General features: G+C 38.4%; 2 pseudogenes; both read left to right on the top strand.

The window, feature by feature from the left end:
* The first annotated feature begins 976 nt into the window (after positions 1-976).
* Positions 977-7,201, top strand: LOC136281970 (acid-sensing ion channel 1C-like; annotated as a pseudogene).
* A 460-nt stretch (positions 7,202-7,661) lies between these two features.
* On the top strand, positions 7,662-16,305 carry LOC131798250 (acid-sensing ion channel 2-like; annotated as a pseudogene).
* The last annotated feature ends 5,278 nt before the right edge of the window (positions 16,306-21,583 follow it).

Below are 21,583 nucleotides of genomic sequence, written 5' to 3'. Positions count from 1 at the left end.
CACATCCCTTCCACACCAGAGCTTAAACATGCTTTAAAGCTGTCTTGTTAAGCGAGGTTTGTCGACTCCATTTAAGCACATTGAAAAGACGAGTTGGTGAATTCTTGAAACCTATGGAATAGAATAAATCAGTTTTCCAGTTAGCTGTTTCTGATTTTCATTCAGTCAAACCCGGTTTAACTAAACGTGTTTTCTTGTAATATATCAACCAGTTAATATTCTTGGACTATTTCTAGTCTTCGAAAGAACAGCCTGCCGTTCATATGAGTTAACTGATTACTAATTCAGTGTGGAAGATGAAAAGTTATTAATTATTAAGCGGATTATCATAATTGAAATACATCTCACCGCAAGATAATTGAAATATTTCACGGCAAGCTCCACTCACCGTAGAAACTCAACATCTGCTTTTCGTGTCAAACTAAATTTGACTGAAGTACTTACTTAAGCAGGTTGACAGATACTTCATTTGGCTAAAGTACTTGCTTTAGCAGGTACTTTTGGGGACAGGTCTTTCAGCTGACTGAAGTTCCTGCTTTAGCTCAAGCTTTGAGAGTTTTTTTCTCTTAAGTTATCTTATCAAGTGTAATTCTAATCTGTGCAATGTGTCCTTTTTACTTTTCATTTCATCAATCTTACTTTTGTCTTGGCCGACCTTAACTTCAAAAGTGTGAAATTTTAGGTAGAACGCCATTTTGGAGAGAAACTTCAAACCGAAGGTACACACTCAGTATGCGGGAACTGTTTCACGGATTTCAACATGATTCGCTTGCTGAGTGAGAAATAGTGACGTTGGTCAAATATTGACACTTGCCAACTGTCACCTTTTTAAATTAGAGATTAGCACTTTCCTAGAGAGTAGAGTTGGACCCAAGCTAGCACGTTATATTGAGTTTTCAAGAAACGAAACAAAAAAGTATCAACTGGACAGGAAGTGTCAGAAAAATCTTCTAACAAGGGCGGGAAAGAATCCACTATGCATCCTGGATTTTCTAAAGCAGAATTAGGAGAAACCAAATATCCAAAGCGAGGCAAGTCATATGATGTTAACCACACTTCTGACGGTCAGACTGCTCAAGTCTCGAGTCAGAAAGCAGAGATAGAGAAAACATGGAATAAATTTGTCGAGTCGTCCACTCTTCACGGTTTGCTTCACGTCTTCTCCAGCTCAACTAGAACGCGTCGCTTTCTATGGGCTGTGCTTCTTTTGCTGGCAATGATGTGGTTTTCATTTCAGTCCTTCAAGTTGATTGAGAAGTACTACAGCTACCAGGTCACGACAAAAGTCAGTTTGAAATACGACCCCATGCCGACTTTTCCAGCGGTGACTATCTGCAACTTCAACGTGTTCAAAAGGTCTGTGGTTAGAACGTCAGCGTATGAAGAAATTTTGCCCCAACTTCATGCATCTGTTGATAAAAAAATGGGCTTGTTCGATGTCAATGATAGCATTGACTTAAACAAATATCATGACTTAAACCTCACACAGTTTTACATCGATGCAGGACACCAAAGCAATGATACTGTTAGACATTGCATTTGGAACGGAAAACCGACCTGCGATCACAGGAATTTCACGTCCGTTCTGATATCAATGGGACTTTGCCACACTTTCAACTCAGGTAAATTCTAAGAAAATTAAAAATCAATAAACACAGTCAGCAACGAGTTTAATTTGCATTTTGAATAAAGTTCGGATGTAACGAGCGCTTCCATTGGTTGAAGGAGCGTGTTTTATCAGAGAACAAACACAGAACTAAAGCTATCACGCCATCTGTCAATATGTACAATATTCGACCATCCCCTGGCTTTTTTTTTTTTAAATTGACCCACAAGTCTGGCATAACCTATTGCACGACAATGAAAACGAGCTCTTAGCTTCAACCGGATACAGAACAACGAAAAGGAACCCGAACTGAAAGAAGTAGCGCGCTTTGCAACAGAACAGAGCGCAATCAAGGCGTGATTGGACTAGTCTCAAGGAGCAAAACTGGCGCGAGAAGCTTTCCAAAAATGGAAGGCTGTCTGTGATTGGCCCTTCCTACGAGAGAAGCATTGTTCGAGTGGAAGCAGCTGATCCAGGCTTAATAGAATGTATGACATCCCTGAACGGCAGCGAAGGAGACTAGATTGATACGGGCAAATATGTGGCGACCAATTCTCTTTCTGTATCATTTATCTTCCTTTCGGGAACTTACCGTACATGACGGAGCGTTCTGTAAGACTTTTTGTTCTTTCTCTGTGTATTGTTTTGCAACTTTTTTGGTTATTTTTTTGTATTTTTCCAGGAAGAAATGGTCAACCTATACTGCGAGTGAAGCAGGGAGGTTCCAATCGCGGATTACACTTGATATTGAACGTTGTGGACAAGAGGAATATTACGGGACGGCATCATATGCTGCCGGCCTCAAAGTTATTGTTCATGATCAGCTAGACTCTGCCACTGGTCTCTCAGCGTGGCTTTGCTGTGAGGTCCGGGTACGAGTACATTTGCAGCTGTTAAACAAACGACGGGGTAATAGATTAAATTGTCTAATACTGTCGGATTTTTTTTGTGAACTTAGTTTTGTCAGCGTTATGGGCTTAACGAGTGGAACTGCTTTGAACTTTAAGGTTTGCCTCTTCACGACATCCATACATTTTCGAGGCAGACAGGTGATGAAATTAGTTAGGATGTCTTGAGAACTTTTGTTCCCCTTCATTCAAAATTGTTACGTTAGTTTCTCGCGTAGTTTTAGCATGTTCTTTTCATTCGATTGTTACGTTAGAATCTCTTGGAATTTTTTAGAGTTAGCAGGTTCACTGGATTGTTACGTCAGTTATCTCGTGCACTTTTGGGATTATCTTTCATTGTGATGTTACGATTAGTATCTCGCGCACTTTTAGGATTAGACTGCACATGGCAGTTACGTTTGTATTGGGCACTTCACGGATTTTTGTTATTAGGATGTTACGTCGGTATCTCGCGCCACTTTTGAATTGATATTGCCGTGGATTGAAAACATTGTATTACCAGATAGAAAAAAGCTTCATGTCAACAACGAGATTTCATTATACGTGCGCTTTTACGATCATTCTTTCAATGGACTGCTATCTTAGTATCTGGACGCACTTAAGGGCTTCTCTATTCATTTATTATTACGTTGTATCTCGCACACTCTTAGTTAGGATTATCTTGACCAATGGACTGTTACATTAGGTATCTGGTGACCCTGATTAAGGATTCGGTTTGTTATAGAGTTGTTCCGTCGGTATTTCGAGCACTGTTTTAGAAATTATGTATGCAATGGATGTGTTACGTTATTATCTAGTGCGGACTTTTACGATCTTATTTCAATGGACTGCTATCTTAGTATCTGGACGCCCTTTAAGGAGTCTCTTTCGTTGGATTGTTACGCGTTTGGTATCTCAAGCACTTGAAAGCATTCTTTTTCATTGGATTGTAACGTTAGCATCTCACGCACTTTAGGATTTGTTTCATTGAATTGTGGCATTAGTCTCTTGCACCACTTTTAGTGTTCTTTCTCATTGACAAATGTTGGTTTGTTTTTTGTAGGTTGGCATTCTGAGCAAATTTAGATATTTCATTGATATGGGAAGTTACGTTAGTCTCTTGTGCCTTTAGGATTCATTTTCGATGGATAGTTTCGTTAGTATCTCGCGCACTCTTAAGATTCATCTCTCCGTCGGAGGTAAATTAGTTTATGGACAAAGTATAAGGCGCATTGGTGAAAGTTAAAACCAGAAATTCGGAATTTCTTTCGTAAAACAATTGAAAAGTTGCTCTGAAATTAAAGTTTGGGTTTAACCACAGACACTCAATCTGCCAAAAAGCCTTATGAAGGAAACTGCAATGACAAAGAGATTACTAGACCATACCTGGCTATTACAGTACACGATTCCTTTTTGCCAAGAGATTTGTGTTGACCAACTTTGTAAGTAATAAGTGTGGATGAAGGGGACGCGTTTGATGCCAGGTAAGTCAGTAAAGGTGCGTTTCGCTAACCATTGTTAGTCTGTGAGCAGGCGCTCGATCAGATCAGCCGCTAGGACGCACACTTTTATGCCTGTTGGGGATCTGATCTATATATGTGGAAATCTGGAGTATTAGTTCTGTCTTTATTTTGGGTAGTGCTTGATATGTTCGCAGGAGTGTGGGATATCTGAACGTTGGACAAACCAAGAAGACAAACTTTTCTGTGACTCTGATGAGTTTCACGCCTACGCGATCATCAGACAGATTTTAATCAATGTGTTAATCTAATATTACATAAGACAATATAAATCGCCGCAGAGTCAGTGGCTAGTGGGGAATATCAACCTCGCTGCTTCACCACTCACCACTTTAGTGACTAGTTGCTAATGCTCAGGAAAGCCGCGGGGGCTTCTGATATGATGTACTGTCGTTACAAAGATTATAATCGTGATGCACAAGCAGAAACGCAGCTTTGCTCAGGTTCTATAATTCTTTTACTTGGCTCAAAACTGTTAGGTCTTTAGATGACAGGTATTCATGAGTAACTTATGACGGCAAAAATTAAGCAATGCATTTGAAGCGGTGTGTGTCCTTCTCAACATTTTAGCTTGTCATTTTTGCAAAACCATTATTTCGTATCAATAATACTCTTGTTATTGGGTTATGACTTGTTAAAAATCATACCGCTTAATGTAAATTGAGCGCCGGTGAATAACTTACACACTTTTGCGAATAAATAATATCATACCAAAGTTTACAGGTACGTATTCAGAAGTGTCAGCCGATAGGGGGCTTCAACTGGGGGCTTGAGGCGAGGAGACCACTTACCTATCAGATTAATAGATGCCGGCGTGAGCGGAAAAATTGGGGTTCATTTTTATAAAAAAAAAACCTATAAGAAAATCAGTGCTCTTGTTAATTTTCGCTTCTCTCGACTTTTTCACAGACATAAACAACACCAAAGTGTGTGGATTGCGCGAAATCAAGAATTGTCTAGAGAAAGAGATGAGTATGTAGAATTTATATTACTTGGTTTTATAATAGTTATGATAAAATCTGTTACATCGCGTGTATTTGGGAACGAATAATCTCGTACCTAGATCTTATAGTGTGACTGTAACTGAAATGTACACTTTCAATCGCTTGGCCGTAGAATGTCTGAGTAAGAGACTGGCAAACGAGGGTATACCAAGTGTTCATCAAGATTCAGTTACTCTCCAATTCCAACTGCCTGTCATCACAAATGAATGAGGCAGGCCAAGACGTAACTGGAATACTTCTTAGCCTTTCACTGCATGCCCTCAAAGCATTTTACAGGAGGATTCCTCCCATCCACAAGCCCTCTCACAATGTCATGACAATGGGATTTTGAACTCGCTTGTATTTGGAAGGTTAAAAAATTCACTTATGTGAAAATGTTTTTATTGCTTCTTTCAGTCAACTTTTACAGTAGTATAGATGACCAGTGTGAGTGCCCAGTACCTTGTGATTCAATCTCCTACAATCCCATATTGTCATACGCTGACTTTCCGAGTAACAATTTATCGAGGATTATGTCAAACGACGAGGACCCAATTTTACAACAGATTCATTGGAAGAGAAACAAGAAAGCATGAGGTAATCGTATTGTAGTTTGAATAATGAAAATTGTGTTGAGCCATGGAGTAACAAAAGTTAAAGTGGCTGAGCAAAAGTCAAACAAAAGTTAGCGAGCGTGACCCTGAATTAGGTATACAAGGGGTGATAAAAGTTTGGGGAGGTTAATAACGAGCTTGGACACGAATAAGGGTACACAGTGGTCAGATTCACGGTAGGAGAGGACGGTAGTAGATGAAAACATCCTCTATCCTCCGGTTCCTAATACTGTTTTTATTGTAACTACAGATGGCCTCCTTTAAGAGTTAAAAATAAGCTACTTAGAAGTGGACCTTGAACTAAATTTCGTGGCATATCCTAAGCCCTAAATATGACCAGATGCGACTCAATTAGCCATATTACTCTCATTTCAATGACGAGCTTAGTGTTATATCAAGTAACAGAAGATATCGATCCTCACAGGTGAAACTGAATTTGGAAAAAATATTTTCTTAACTCCCAGCGAGGAGTGTCATAATTCAGTTGGTAGTAAAACCTAACCGAGCTTCAAGGGGGCATGGGTTCGAGGTCCGTCGTGCTTTTTCATCTGTGAGGTCATTTTGTATTCGCTATCACACAAAGTTCGAAATACAATTTCTCTCAATGATTTGTGATGAGGCAGTTTCATTGATAAGTCTCTGGGGTCAGGTACATATAACACCAAACTGAAATTATATGAACAGCAGTAAAGTCAGAAAATGCTGACATTTCACTTGGGAAATGACACCTAAAAAATCTGATCGCGGGATACGAGTGGAGCGTTGTCCACGGCCCCACGCCATTTGGACCGTCAGTGAAATTAAATAGTGGATTAAGATTTTCCACCCCTGTAGCCGGCTACCTGCACTTAACTTTTTGTTTCATATTTAATACTTCAACAGCCAGAATCAGCTGGAACTGCGCGTGTATTTTCAAGAACTTAATTACCAAGTCATCGAGGAAATACCTGCTTATGACTATGAAAGTCTGTTAGGTACGTGTCGGCGTAAGATCCACAAATTGGAATAGTTCTCTCAAAGTGCATGGTCCGGTCGTCTGGGACAAAAAGATTTGGTGATAACAGAGCAATCAATTTTTCGTTGAGAAAAGCTCTGGGAAGGCTTTATTTTAGAATATGGCAATAGAAAATGTTAGATATATGGTCTATATTAGACTATGTCACTTGTAATTGTCACTTTTAGAAAAGATCCTCTTTACGGTCGGGTGCTCAGTTGCCAGGCCTCTGGAGAAGGTCCAGGCCGAAAGTGACGTCACTGTGGTAATAACCCGGTGTTTCTCAATTTTAAATTATTCTATATCGTGCCAACAATTTTCTCCTTTCTATCGATCATGAAGGTACCCATAGTCTCTCTCTCTCTTTAAAAGCTTAACAGCTTTATTAAACTGTGAGAATGAACATCCATAAAAAGATCCTAGTTTATCACATAATTGTTGTTGGAGGTCAAAAAGACTAAGATCTTCATATCTTCTTTTCACCACAGGTGAAATCGGCGGTCAAGTTGGTCTCTGTGTTGGAGCCAGTCTCTGACCGTGCTTGAATTCTTTGACCTCATAATTGCTATCGTCGGAATACGGCTAGGATTTAGATAAAATCACACACTGAACGATATAATAGCTTACAGCAGGAGCCCATTACTGCGTACAGTGGGGCCTTAAACTACTGTAGAAAATTGAAACAAATCTTCAAGATTTCACCGATCCATGCATCACCGATGATCAGACCTTTGAAGCCAAAGAGATTTATTTGCAAAGTTTAGGTCTTTGATTTAACCTCTAGACACGCAACCGGCCCCCAGAATCGCAAACTTAGCTAGGCGTTTAGCAAGCTTTTGCAGCTGCGAATAACCCCCTTGAATTACAAGCTTGCTGGTTGGTTAGCAAGTTAGTGCATTTTAAAACATAGCGAGAGTCTTCTCTGTAATCATTAATGTTTAAGCAAAGCATAACTTCTTTAGTTTAGAAAGCAATTGGTATAATAATCATAAATCGCGAATGGTCATACGCAGTAGAAAGTAAAGACGACTGCGGTAAAACCTTTTTAAAATACTCGATGGATCCCTGGCAATGCCGCCCAACTCACCTCCCCAAACCAAGTAACCAAAATCATTCCTCAATATATTACTCTATAAATACCTGTAAATTCAAGTCACCAAGTCTGTAAAAGTGGTGAATTCACTAAATAATCTGTCTGTCTCAAATTTTCAGTAAACAAATGTTTGTGGCATTGCGATTAGTGATCAACGCTTGTGCAGCTGCGAATAACCCCCGTGAATTACAAGCTTAGCTGGTTGATAGCAAGTTAGTGCATATTAACATAGCGAGAGTCGTCTCTATAATCACTAATGTTTAAGCAAAGCATAACTTCTTTAGTTTAGAAAGCAACTGGTATCATACTCGCGAATGGTCACACGCAGTAGAAAGCAAAACGACTGCGGTTAAAGCCTTTTTAATAAACGTCATGTCATCCCTGGCAAATGCCACCCCAACTCACCTCCCCAACCAAGTAACCAAAATCATTCCTCAATATTACTCTGTTACATCTGTAAACTCAAGTCACCAAGTCTGTAAAAGTTGTTGAGTTTATTAATTCAAAAAGTAATCTGTTCTGTCAAATTTTCAGGAACAAATATTACTGGCGATCTGAATGTGTGTGACTTCACTGGTGGTGAGGTCCCTAAGCCTGAGACTTACGTGACTGAGGGAAGACTGGGGGGTGACTTGGAAATGGAGCGACGTGACTTCCATTCTGTAAAGGATAATTAAATTACGTACTTGAATCCAGTCATGCGTCAACAGTAAGTTGTTTGGTTGGTGACGCAAGGAATTGACAACTAGAGCATCCACTATGGTCTCCGAAACATTGATGTTTTACCGTACGTAGATAAAAGCGACGATTTGCTTTCTTAAGAGGAAATACAAAGGTGAACAAAACCTTGAAAAAAAAAAGAAAGGTGAAAAGGAAAAATAAATAACTAAAAGGGATTTGAAGCCCACGACCTCTTTCATAATAGCGGTGTAGTGGGTTAACCAACCGAGTCGTCAAGGCAACTGGAAGCTGGTCAAAATGGAATATTCATTTGTCATTATCTTCTCATATCCCTTTTAAACCAGAGCTTAAACATGTTTTAAAGCTGTTATGTTAAAACAAGGGGTTTTTCGCCTCCAGTTAAGCACATTAAAAAGACGAGCAAGTGTATACTTGAAACCTATGGAATAGAATAAACTAGTTTTCAGTTATCTATTCTGAATTTTCATTCAGTCAAACTCAGCTTAACTAAACGTGTTTTGCTGGTGTGATGGGGTATCAGTCTATAACAAGGGAATATCAACCATTTAGTATTCTCTTGGTCATTTAATAGTCTTCAAAAAAAACAGCCTGCCCTTCATATAAGTAAACTGATTAATTCAGTGCGGAAGATGAAAATTTATCAATTATTAAGCGGATTATCATCATTGAAATACATCTCCCCGCAAGATAATTGAAATATTTCACGGCAAGCTCCATTTATCGTACATAAAAAAAAATGAACATCTGCTTTTCATGTCAAACTAAATTTGAAAAGACGCTACCTGCTTAAAGTGCCTGTGATACGTTTTTTTTTTGTCATTTTCTGGTTGATAGCTATATTTGAAATTAGAAATAATTGACCTTAGTGCCTGACAAGTTCCCTTTAACATCTTTTGTGCATTGAAAGTATGATTTGGCGGTCAAAAAGTGCCCCCATTAAGCACGCGACCAAAACGATCATGTTACATAGCGTGAAGTAGAAAACTGTGAATACATGTCGGCAACTATGATCGAGAAAGGAGAAATTTAGAAGAAAGGACGAACGTATTGCGTGGCCGGAGCATGTGCATAATTTTTTTATTTTTTTTGTCACCTGTTTATACAGTGGTCATTAGTTTTTCTTTTATTAATGACTTTACTTGAGAAACACCAAATGCAAAATAATAAATTTGAAGGGATAACAAAGATCGATACACCTAAAAAAAAACCTTAGTTTTTGCTTCAACTTTTCACATCTATAACCTGTTATAACAAAAGTATGTATATATATAATTTTAAACAAAATACCGTAGTTATTCGGTTATAAGGCACACCATTTTTTTCAAGAATTTCCTTAATTTCTACTAAAAATTACCGCAAAGTTTGGGTGCGTCTTATAGGCGAATATTTTCCCGAAACAATATTTTTTTATCACAGTTTACTGATACGATTTCAAGCAAATAAAAGGACACACAGTGTTGGTCAATGACTTTTATAAATATGCTCGTACTGAAAAGAACCGGGGTCGATCAGAAAAGAACCCTATTAAATTAACACCTCGCATATTATCATTACAGTGAACCTAAATTGCAAATAAACAAATGATGCCCAATTATTCATATGATCAAGTACTTAAGCAGGTTGCTTCTGTCAAATTTATCCCATGATTGCACAAAAATAGTTTTTAGGGAAGACAAGGGTCCACTATGGATCCTGTATTATCTATAACAGAGTTGGAAGAAACAAAATATTCAAAGCGAGGCAAAGTCATGTGATGTTAACCACACTTCTGACGGTCAGACTGCTCAAGTCTCGAGTCAGAAAGCAGAGATCGAGAAAACATGGAATAAATTTGTCGAGTCGTCCACTCTTCATGGTTTGCTTCACGTCTTCTCCAGCTCAACCAGAACGCGTCGCTTTCTATGGGCTGTGCTTCTTTTGCTGGCAATGATGTGGTTTTCATTTCAGTCCTTCAAGTTGATTAAGCGGTACTACAGCTACCAGGTCACGACAAAAGTCAGTTTGAAATACGACCCCATGCCGACTTTTCCAGCGGTGACTATCTGCAACTTCAACGTGTTCAAAAGATCTGTGGTTAGAAACGTCAGTGTATGAAGAAATTTGGCCCCAAATTCCTGCAATCTTTTGATAAAAAAATGGGCTTGTTCGATGTCAATGATAGCATTGACTTAAACAAATATCATGACTTAAACCTCACACAGTTTTACATCGATGCAGGACACCAAAGCCATGATACTGTTGGACATTGCATTTGGAACGGAAAACCGACCTGCGATCACAGAAATTTCACGTCCGTTCTGACATCAATGGGACTTTGCCACACTTTCAACTCAGGTAAATTTTAAGAATATTAAAAATAAATAAACACAGTCAGCAACGAGTTTAATTTGCATTTTGAATAAAGTTCGGATGTAACGAGCGCTTTCCATTGGTTGAAAGAGCGTGTTTTATCAGAGAACAAACACAGAACTAAAGCTATCACGCCATCTGCCAATATGTACAATATCCGACCATCTTCAAGCTTTTTTTTTAAAAACATTGACCCACAAGTCTGGCATAACCTATACCACGACAATGACACACGAGCTCTTAGCTTCAACCGGATACAGAACAACGAAAAGGAACCCGAACTGAAAGAAGTAGCGTGCTTTGCAACAGAACAGAGCACAATCAAGGCGTGATTGGACTAGTCTCAAGGAGCAAAACTGGCGCGAGAAGCTTTCCAAAAATGGATGGCTGTCTGTGATTGGCCCATCCTAGGAGAGAAGCATTGTTCGAGTGGAAGCAGCTGATCCAGGCTTAGTAGAATGTTGTATGACATCCCTGAACGGCAGCGAAGGAGACGACATTGATACGGGCAAATATGCGGCGACCAATTCTCTTTTCTACATCATTTATCTTCCTTTCAGGAACTTACCGTACATGACGGAGCGTACTGTAGGGCTTTTGTTCTTTCTCTGTGAACTCTTTTGCAACTTTTTGGTTATTTTTTATATTTTTTCCAGGAAGAGGATGGTCAACGTATACTGCGAGTGAAGCAGGGAGGTTCCAATCGCGGATTACACTTGTTATTGAACGTTAGACAAAAGGAATATTACGGGACGGCATCATATGCTGCCGGCCTCAAGTTCTTGTTCATGATCAGCAGACTCTGCCACTGGTCTCTCAGCTTGGCTTTGCTGTGAGTCCTGGTACGAGTACATTTGCAGCGTTAAAAAAACTACGGGTAATAGATACATTGTCTATTACTGTCGGATTTTTTATGTGAACTTAGTTTTGTCAGCTCATGGGCTTAACAAGTGGAACTGCTTTAACCTTTAAAGTTTCCTCTAAACGACATCTATACATTTTCGAGCAGAAAGGTGATGAAAAGTTAGGATGTCTTGAGAACTTTTGCAGTTCCCCTTCATTCAATTGTTACGTTAGTTTCTCGCGTAGTTTTAGGATTCTTTTCATTCGATTGTTACGTTAGCATCTCTTGAATTTTTAGAGTTCTCATTCACTGGATTGTTACGTCAGTATCTCGTGCACTTTTGGGATTCTCTTTCATTGTGATGTTACATTAGTATCTCGCGCACTTTTAGGATTATCTTCCAATGGACAGTTACGTTTGTATCTGGTGCACTTCAAGGATTTTTTTTATTAGATTGTTACGTCGGTATCTCGCGCACTTTTAGAATTGATATTCAGTGGATTGTTACGTCATTATCTCGTGAGCTTTTCCGATCTTCTTTCAATGGACTGCTATCTTTGTATCTGGGGCACTTTAAGGATTCTCTTTCATTGTATTGTTACGTTAGTATCTCGCACACTTTAGGATTATCTTCCAATGGACTGTTACATTCGTATCTGGTGCACTTAAGGATTCTTTGTTACTAGATTGTTACGTCGGTATTTCGCGCACTTTTAGAATTCTTATTCAATGGATTGTTACGTTATTATCTCGTGCGCTTTTACGATCTTCTTTCAATGGACTGGTACCTTAGTATCTAGTGCACTTTAAGGATTCTTTTTTATTAGATTGTTACGTCGGTATCTCGCGCACTTTTCGAATTCTTATTCAATGGATTGTTACGTTATTATCTCGTGCGCTTTTACGATCTTCTTTCAATGGACTGCTATCTTAGTATCTGGCGCACTTTAAGGATTCTCTTTCGTTGCATTGTTACGTTTTGTATCTCACGCACTTAAAGCATTCTTTTTCATTGGATTGTAACGTTAGCATCTCACGCACTTTCAGGATTTTTTTTATTGGATTGTTGCGTTAGTCTCTTGCACACTTTTAGGATTCTTTCTTATTGAATTGTTACGTTAGCATCTGGGAGCACTTTCAGAGTTCTCATGATATGGAATGTTACGTTAGTCTCTTGTGCCCTTTAGGATTCGTTTTCGATGGATAGTTTCGTTAGTATCTCGCGCATTTCAAGGATTCTCTCTCGTCGGAGGTAGATTAGTTTTATGGACAAAGTATAAGGCGCATGGTGAAGTTAACCACAGAAATTCGGAATTCTTTCGAAACTCAATTGAAAATTGCTCTGAAACTAAATTTTTTTTTAACCACAGACAATCAATCTTCCAAAACCTTATGAGGGAAACTGCCATGACAAAGAGATTACTAGCATACCTGGCTATAACAAGTACACGATTCCTTCTTGCCAAGAGATTTGTGTGACCAACTTTGTAATTAATAAGTGTGGATGCAGGGACGCTTTGATGCCAGGTAAGTCATTAAAGGTGCGTTTCGCTAGCCATTTGTTAGTCTGTCAGCAGGCGCTCATCAGATCAGCGGTCTAGGACGCACACTTTTATGCCCGTTGGGGATCTTACTATATATATGTAAATCTTGATTATAGTCTATCTTTTCTTTATAGTGCTTGATATGTTCGCAGAGCGTGGTATATCTGAAAGTTGGACAAATCAATAAGACAACTTTTCTGTGACTCTGATGAGTTCACGCTTACGCGATCATCAGACAGATTTTAATATTTTAATCTAATATTACTAAGACAATAAATCGCCTCAGAGTCAGTGGCTAGTAGTGAATATCAACATCGCTGCTTCACCACTCCCACTTCAGTGATTAGTTGCTAATGCTCAGGAGCCGATGGGGCTTCTGATATGATGTACTTCGTTACAAATTTTAAATCTTGATTCCCCAGCAAAAACTCAGCTTTGTTCAGGTTCTATAATTCTTTTCTTGCTCAAACTGTTAGGTCTTTTAGATGACAGGTATTATGAGTAACTTATGACGGCAAAAATTAAGCAATGCATTTGTACTAGTGTTTGTCCTTCTCAATATTTTAGCTTGTCATTTTGCAAAACCATTATTTCGTATCAATAATACTCTTGTTATTGGGTTATGACTTATTAAAAATCATACTGCTAAATGTAAATTGAGCGCCTGTGAATAACTTTACACACTTTTGCGCATAAATAATATCATACCAAAGTTTACGGGTACGTATTCTGAAGTGTCAGCCGTCATTTCGACCCATTCCTCATGGGTGCACGGGCGAGAGATAGGGCTTCAACTGGGGGTTTGAGGCGAGGAGACCACTTACCTATCAGATTAATAGATGCCGGCGTGCGCGGAAAATTGGGGTTCATTTTTTATATAAAAAACCTATAAGAAAATCAGTGCTCTTGTTAATTTTCGCTTCTCTCGACTTTTTCACAGACATAAACAACACCAAAGTGTGTGGATTGCGCGAAATCAAGAATTGCCTGGAGAAAGAGATGAGTATGTAGATATTTATATTACTTGGTTTTATAATAGTTATGATAAAATCTGTTAAATCGCGTGTATTTGGTAACGAATAATCTCGTACCCAGATCTTACCGTGTGACTGTAACTGAAATGTACACTTTCAATCGCTTGGCCGTAGAAGGTCTGAGTAAGAGACTGACAAACGAGGGTATACCAAGTGTTCATCAAGATTCATTTACTTTCCATTCCAACTGCCTGTCATCACAAATGAATGAGGCAGGCCAAGGCGTAACTGGAATACTTCCTTAGCCTTTCACTGCATACCCTCAAAGCATTTACAGGAGGATTCCTCCCATCCACAAGCCCTCTCACAATGTCATGACAATGGGATTTTGAACTCGCTTGTACTTGGAAGGTCAAAAATTCACTATGTGAAAATGTTCTTATTGCTTCTTTCAGGCAACTTCACAGTAGAATAGATGACCAGTGTGAGTGCCCAGTACCTTGTGATTCAATCTCCTACAATCCCATATTGTCATACGCTGACTTTCCGAGTAACAATTTATCGTTAATTATATCGAAGAACAAGGAGGACCCAATCTTACAACAGATTCATTGGAAGAGGAACAAAAAGAATGAGGTAATCGTATTTTAGTTTCGAAAGGTGAAAATTGTGTTGAGCCATGGAGCAACAAAAAGTTAAAGTGGATGAGCAAAAGTCAAACAAAAGTTAGCGAGCGTTGACCCTGAATTAGGTATACAAGGGTTGATAAAAGTTTGGGGAGGTTAATAACGAGCTTGGAAACTGAATGAGGTACACAGTGATCAGATTCACGGTAGGAGAGGACGGTAGTGAATGAAAAACATCCTCTATCCTCCGGTTCCTAATACTGTTTTTAATTGTAACTACAGATGGCCTCCATTAAGAGTTGAAAATAAGCTACTTAGAAGTGGACCTTGAACTAAAATTTCGTGGCATATCCTAAGCCCCTAAATATGACCAGATGCGACTCAATTAGCCATATTGCTCTCATTTCAATGACGAGCTTAGTGTTATATCAAGTAACAGAATGATATCGATCCTCACAGGTGAAACTGAATTTATAAAGATAATTTTCCTAACTCCCAGCGAGGAGTGTCAATAATTCAGTTGGTAGTAACACCTAACCGAGCTTCAAGGGGGCATGGGGTTCGAGGTCCGTCGTGCTTTTTCAGCTGTGAGGTCATTTTGTTATTCGCAAATACAATTTCTCTCAATGATTTGTGATGAGGCAGTTTCATTGATAAGTCTCTTGGGGTCAGGTACATATAACACCAAACTGAAATTATATGAACAGCCAGTAAAGTCAGAAAATGCTGACATTTCACTTGGGAATTGACACCTGAAAAAATCTGATCGCGGGATACGAGTGGAGCGTTGTCCACGGCCCCACGCCATTTGGACCGTCAGTGAAATTAAATAGTGGATTTAAGATTTTCCACCCCTGTAGCCGGCTACCTGCACTTAACTTTTTGTTTCATATTTAATACTTCAACAGCCAGAATCTGCTGGAACTGCGCGTGTATTTTCAAGAACTTAATTACCAAGTCATCGAGGAAATACCTGCTTATAACTATGAAAGTCTGTTAGGTACGTGTCGGCGTAAGATCCACAAATTGGACTTAAGATCTCTTTAAGTACATGGTCCAGTCGTGTGGGATAAAAAGATTTAGTCATTTCAGAGCAATCAAATTTTTCGTTGAGCAAAGCTCCGGGATGGCTTAATTTTCTGTCAGACTGACTGCTCCCTTCTAATTGTCACTTTGGGTGCTTAGTTGCCAGGCCTCTGGAGAAGGTCCAGGCCAAAAGTGACGTCACTTTGATTGTAATCCAGGTGTTTCTCAGCTGCAAATTACTTGTATATCGTGCCGACAATTTCCTCCTTTCTATCGATCATGAAGGAACCCATCGTCTCTTAATCTACAAAACCTTGACAGCTATGCCTATGACAGTGACAATGAACATTATAGAAAGATCCTAGTTTATCACATCATAACTGTTGTTGGATGTCAAAAAGACTAAGATCTTAATGCTTGCTTTTCACCACAGGTGAAATCGGCGGTCAAGTTGGTCTCTGTGTTGGCGCCAGTCTCTTGACCGTGCTTGAATTCTTTGACGTCATAATTACTATCGTCGGGATACGGCTGGGATTTAGATAAACTCACAGACTGAACCATATGATAGTTTCAGTGAGGCCCTATACTACTATAAAAAAAATAGAAATGAGGCCTCTGTAGCTGAAGAGATTTAATTTAGCCTCTAAACACACAAATCGCCCCCAAAATCATAAGCTTCAGCAAGCTTGTGTGGCTGTGAGTAACCTCGTGAATCACAAGCTTAACCAGTTGGGTCATTTAAACTTAGCGAAAGTCTTCTCTTTAATCATAAATGTTTATCCAAAGCATAACTTCTTTAGTTAACAAAGCAATCAGTATCATACTCGCGAATGGTCATACACAATAGAAAGAAAACGACTGCGGTAAAGCCTTTTTAATATAGGTCATGTCATCCCTGGCAATGCCGCCCCAACTCACCTCTCCAAGCCAAGTAACCAAAATCATTCCTCAATATTACTATATCGCTATCTGTAAACTCAAGTCACCAAATATGAAAAAGTTACTGAATTTAATAACTAATGGTGTAATGGGGTATCAGTCTCTAACAAGAGAATATCAACCAGTTAATATTCTCTTGGTCTATAACTAGTCTTCATTTCTCTCCCCTAATTTCAACGCTTTTCCAGGCCTGATAACATACTCAAGTTGGATACGTATTGCCGTAGGCGATTGAGAATTTTCAAGGAGCTGACTTGAGGGATTGAAATGTGTTTGGCAAGAGCAAGCACTGCCATTCGTTATTATTGAACACGATTCATTGGTATTGACTTTTAGAATAGTTCAAAGTAATAAGAGAATATCGGAAATCCTATTTCTTAAATAAATCGATTAGCCATTCTTGCCTCTATGAGAAACTCTGAAAATAAGATTGAAAACTTATTTGCAGAGATGTCCTAATTTGTCCGTTCCACTCATTGTTTAGTAACAATTTCTTTGAGCTTACCGAAGAGCGTTGGACAACTTTGGTAAGTAGATGCATTTAAATAGATAAAAAAAGTTACATGGTGTCAATTCAGTAATTTTCAATGGCCCTTTTCAGACAAAATGCTTGAAAAAAGAAAATCTATCATTAAAACACTAAGCTTTCTTACTGTTAAGTTAAATGCCAGTGAAGGAAATCACTAATTTAAAGTCAAATTGAACCTTGCCAAACTTCATCTGGTAAATAACATTGCTAAGGGGGAAAAATGATCCAGGATTAAATCTTGTGTAAGTCAACTCCTCTTAGTGTAAGATGAAATTGGTAAACATCTGGGTGCTGGTCTAGAGACTGATCTGATTCTGTTAGACTTTGCAAAGGCATTTGACTGTCTGCCTCACCAAACTGCTTCAGAAACTAAGTTAGTTTGGTGTACATGGTCCTCTTCTCGCTTGGTTTGAAAACTACCCCAGCCATCGAATGCAACGCGTGGTCGTCAATGGATCTTTCTCAAACTGGAACCCGTTAAAGTCTAGTGTCCTTCAAGGATCTATACTGGGACCCATTTTGTTCTTAGTGTATGTTCATGACTTACCAAATGCTTTAAGTCACTGCACATTGGCAATGTTCGCGGATGACTCCAAATTACTTAAAGTATAAGGAACTACCGTCTATCGTCAAAAAATTAAAATCTTTCTTTTATCTAAGACTTAGCAAAGTTTTCAATCAAGACGACATCCGTTCTTTTAAAATAGTTGGTGTTAAATGTCGTCGTTTCAATGCTCTTAATTCTTTTGCATGTTAATCAATTTTTTTTTTCTTCTTTTCTTTCGTCAATGATTATATATTTTGTTATTTCCTAGCATGGGGGCTTATAAGTCGGTTGGGTTTTCTGTCAGAATGGCTGCTCCCTTCTGATTGTCACTTTGGGTGCTTAGTTGCCAGGCCTCTGGAGAAGGTCCAGACCAAAAGTGACGTCACTTTGGTTATAATCCCGGTGTTTCTCAACTGCAAATTACTTCTATATCGTGCCGACAATTTTCTCCTTTCTATCGATCATGAATGACAATACTTTATTCAAGAGAAGGAAAATAAAAAATAAAATTGTAAAAGTATCTCTCGAAAGGGGATATTCTAGAGGTTAACCCTATACAAAAGATTCCCCGAATGAAGGAACCCATAGTCTCTCTCCTCTTCAAAACCTTGACAGCTATGCCTATAACAGTGACAATGAACATTATACAAAGATCCTAGTTTATCACATTATAACTGTTGTTGGAGGTCAAAAAGACTAAGATCTTAATGCTTGCTTTTCACCACAGGTGAAATCGGCGGTCAAGTTGGTCTCTGTGTTGGCGCCAGTCTCTTGACCGTGCTTGAATTTTTTGAAGTCATAATTACTATCGTCGGGATACGGCTGGGATTTAGATAAACTCACAGACTGAACCATATGATAGTTTTCAGTGGTGCCCTATACTACCATAAAAAAATAGAAATGAGGCCTCTGTAGCCGAAGAGATTTAATTTAGCCTCTAGACACAAAAATCGCCCCCAAAATCATAAGCTTGAGCAAGCTTGTGTGGCTACGAGTAACCTCGTGAATCACAAGCTTAACCAGTTGGGCCATTTTAAACTTAGCGAGAGTCTTCTCTTTCATCATAAATGTTTAACCAAAGCATAACTTCTTTATTTTTAAATGATGGTACTTATAAAGTAGATCTAGTAATAAAGGCATTTGAAACTGAGCCAAACGGGCCTGGAAAGCTATCGAGATACCGCGCAATGCACAAAAACATAAGGCAAGAGCATGGCTTAAATGTAACTAAAGATCAACTTTACCGAACTAGATCCCGACGGATTCGAGGCGAGGGGATGTGTTGGTGGAAAGAAATTTGCCCTTTTCCTTCCTAACAGAAAATCAAGAACTGTTTTTATTAAAGTTTTTTTTCCGAAACGTTCCTTGGTCAGTTTCATCTTACTTCTTATTTGTAAATTCCATGTAACATGACATCTCTCCACACACTGACAAATTTGCACTTTCACTTTGAAATCCAATCCGCATACTTGTTTACAAACGTGCGAAAAGATAAACCGATTTTTATCTTTTATCTTGATTTTAGAGTAAAAATTTAATATGCATCTATCGCTTTTTTTGTTGAAAGTAAGTTATTAATAAGGTCATCTTTCACTGGAGCTTGGTTTTGAGAAAAGATGTTTTATAAAAATTTATCGGGCATTGTGTTTGCTTTTCCGGTTTCTCCAAAATTTTAACTTTTGGATAGGAACGCGTTACACGTAGGTGTCAATGGGTTAATGTCTCATAGGTTCAGACCAACGGGAACTTTTTGTTTATCTCAGTGTCATTGCATGCCCCTCTTTTTCTGTTCATTCCCCTTCCACTTCCTATTAAGGGTCACCCAGACACCTTTTTGTTTTCTTTTTTTTTTTTTTTTTTTACATGGGTATACCACCTATCACAGTCTTCAAGGTCCTATCGCTCTGGAAGTTATCGATGTGGTCCGGTATTCCGTCCGGAACTACTTGAAGTACTATTGCGTTATTTTTTTGTGCATTGCGTGGTACTCCAATAGCTTTCCAGGCCCGTTTGGCTCAGTTTCAAATGCCTTCATAACGTGATCTACTTTAACAGCACTATCATTGAAAAATATGTCAAAATGACGAAGCCTTCTATCAAGCATCCTTAGACTCCACGCGTAAAGCGAAAAGTCACGAGTGAGGAAATCTAACATCTCTCATCTTTGTAATCTTTGCCCGACATATTTTAGCAAAGCCTCTTTAAGATCGGCATTATTTTTCCACAAGGCCTCTCTGAAATCTGACATCGAAATACTAGAAAATTCCTTTAAATCACTCAAGCTCAAAACAACTTCACAACTTAAGTATATGGACACAACGCACGATGGGACGTACAATCACGCCCGCACAGTATCATGGTAGTGGCAACCCTCGGCCACAGCGATATTCACTTAGATTTTTGTTTTGATTTGATTTTCAATTTATTTTTATTTTTCCGTGAATTGCCCTTGGATTTCAGTTTAATTTTGAAATGAATTTTACTTTGATAATGCAATTACTTTTGCTTTTAAATTTGCTTGCTACTTCAATTTACTTTCAACATGTTCAATCGTTCTTTTTCCTTTGTTTTGCAGTCACGTTCCATTTTACTTTCAGTTTTGATTTATTTTTTCTTTTATTTTTTATTAAATCTTTGAAAACTTGTAAGATTTTGAGTGGCAGCCCTCGGCCACCATAAACGTCTATTAGAACTGAACTTACTTCCCCTGAAATATTGGCTGGAATAACTAGACATTGTCTTTTTATTTAAAGAAAAATTAGGTTTAATTGATCTGAAAAGAAACGAAACGATTTCTTTGAGTTTTGTAGTGGGCGCTTGCGCCGAGGCGACACTGGTCTTGTTCTCAGAAACAAGAAAGCTAAAACCTAACTCTATAGAGATTCCTTTTTTCTAAGAATCTGTAACATATGGAACGCCTTACCAGATAACATAAGAGCTGAAAAGGAACTACCGTCTTTCGTCAAAAAATTTAAAAATCTTTCTTTTATCGAAGACTTAGCAAAGTTTTCAATCAAGACGACATCTGTTCTTTTAAAATAGTTTGTGTAAAATTTTGTCGTTTCAATGCTCTTAATTCTTGTGCATGTTAATTAGCTAGTTTTTTTTTCTTTTTCTCTTTCGTCAATGATTATATATTTTGTTATTTCCTAGCATGGGGGCTTATAAGTCGGTTGGGTTTCAATTTTGTCTGTTTGTAGGGGTTAGAGAAATGTAATTTACCAAGTAGGGGACAAACTTGTCCTATTGTAAGTTTACCTACCTTCGGCAAATTGTTAAATTTAAAAAAGAAATTTAAAAAAATAGGATTCGTGACGCCAACAAAAGGTTTTAAAACTTGACCTTGGCAAAAGTCCAGTAGCATTGATGACTCAAATTAAAATGAGATCTGTTTTTCTCGATTTAATTCCATTTTGTCAAATGAGGATCATCAAAAGTGATTTTCTGCTACCTCGCTTTCCATTTTTTCCTTTTTTCGCATTTTTATTATTGTGTATCCAGCTGTTGTTTTTACTAAGAACTGAGTGTTTTGTCATTAGTCGCCAGGCAATCACGACTGTTATTCAGTCGCGATAATTTCAAAGTCGACAGTAAAAATATTCATATTTAGTCACGTAATAAAAAATGCCGCTGTGTGATTGGTCTGGCCCTCCTAAAAGCAGATAAACTACTCCTATTGGTATTAAAATCACCGCACGCATACAAGCAGGCAAAGCTACGATTCAAAATTGGTTAATTCTGATTTAAAAAAAAAAACAAAAATGAATGCTTCGAAAACTCAACCTGACGGTTTTGTTGTTTTAGAA

Source organism: Pocillopora verrucosa, chromosome 6 (assembly GCF_036669915.1).
Source record: "Pocillopora verrucosa isolate sample1 chromosome 6, ASM3666991v2, whole genome shotgun sequence".
Taxonomy (NCBI): domain Eukaryota; kingdom Metazoa; phylum Cnidaria; class Anthozoa; order Scleractinia; family Pocilloporidae; genus Pocillopora; species Pocillopora verrucosa.
The sequence above is the reverse complement of the archived record's forward strand: the minus strand, read 5'-3'. Positions and strand labels throughout refer to the sequence as shown.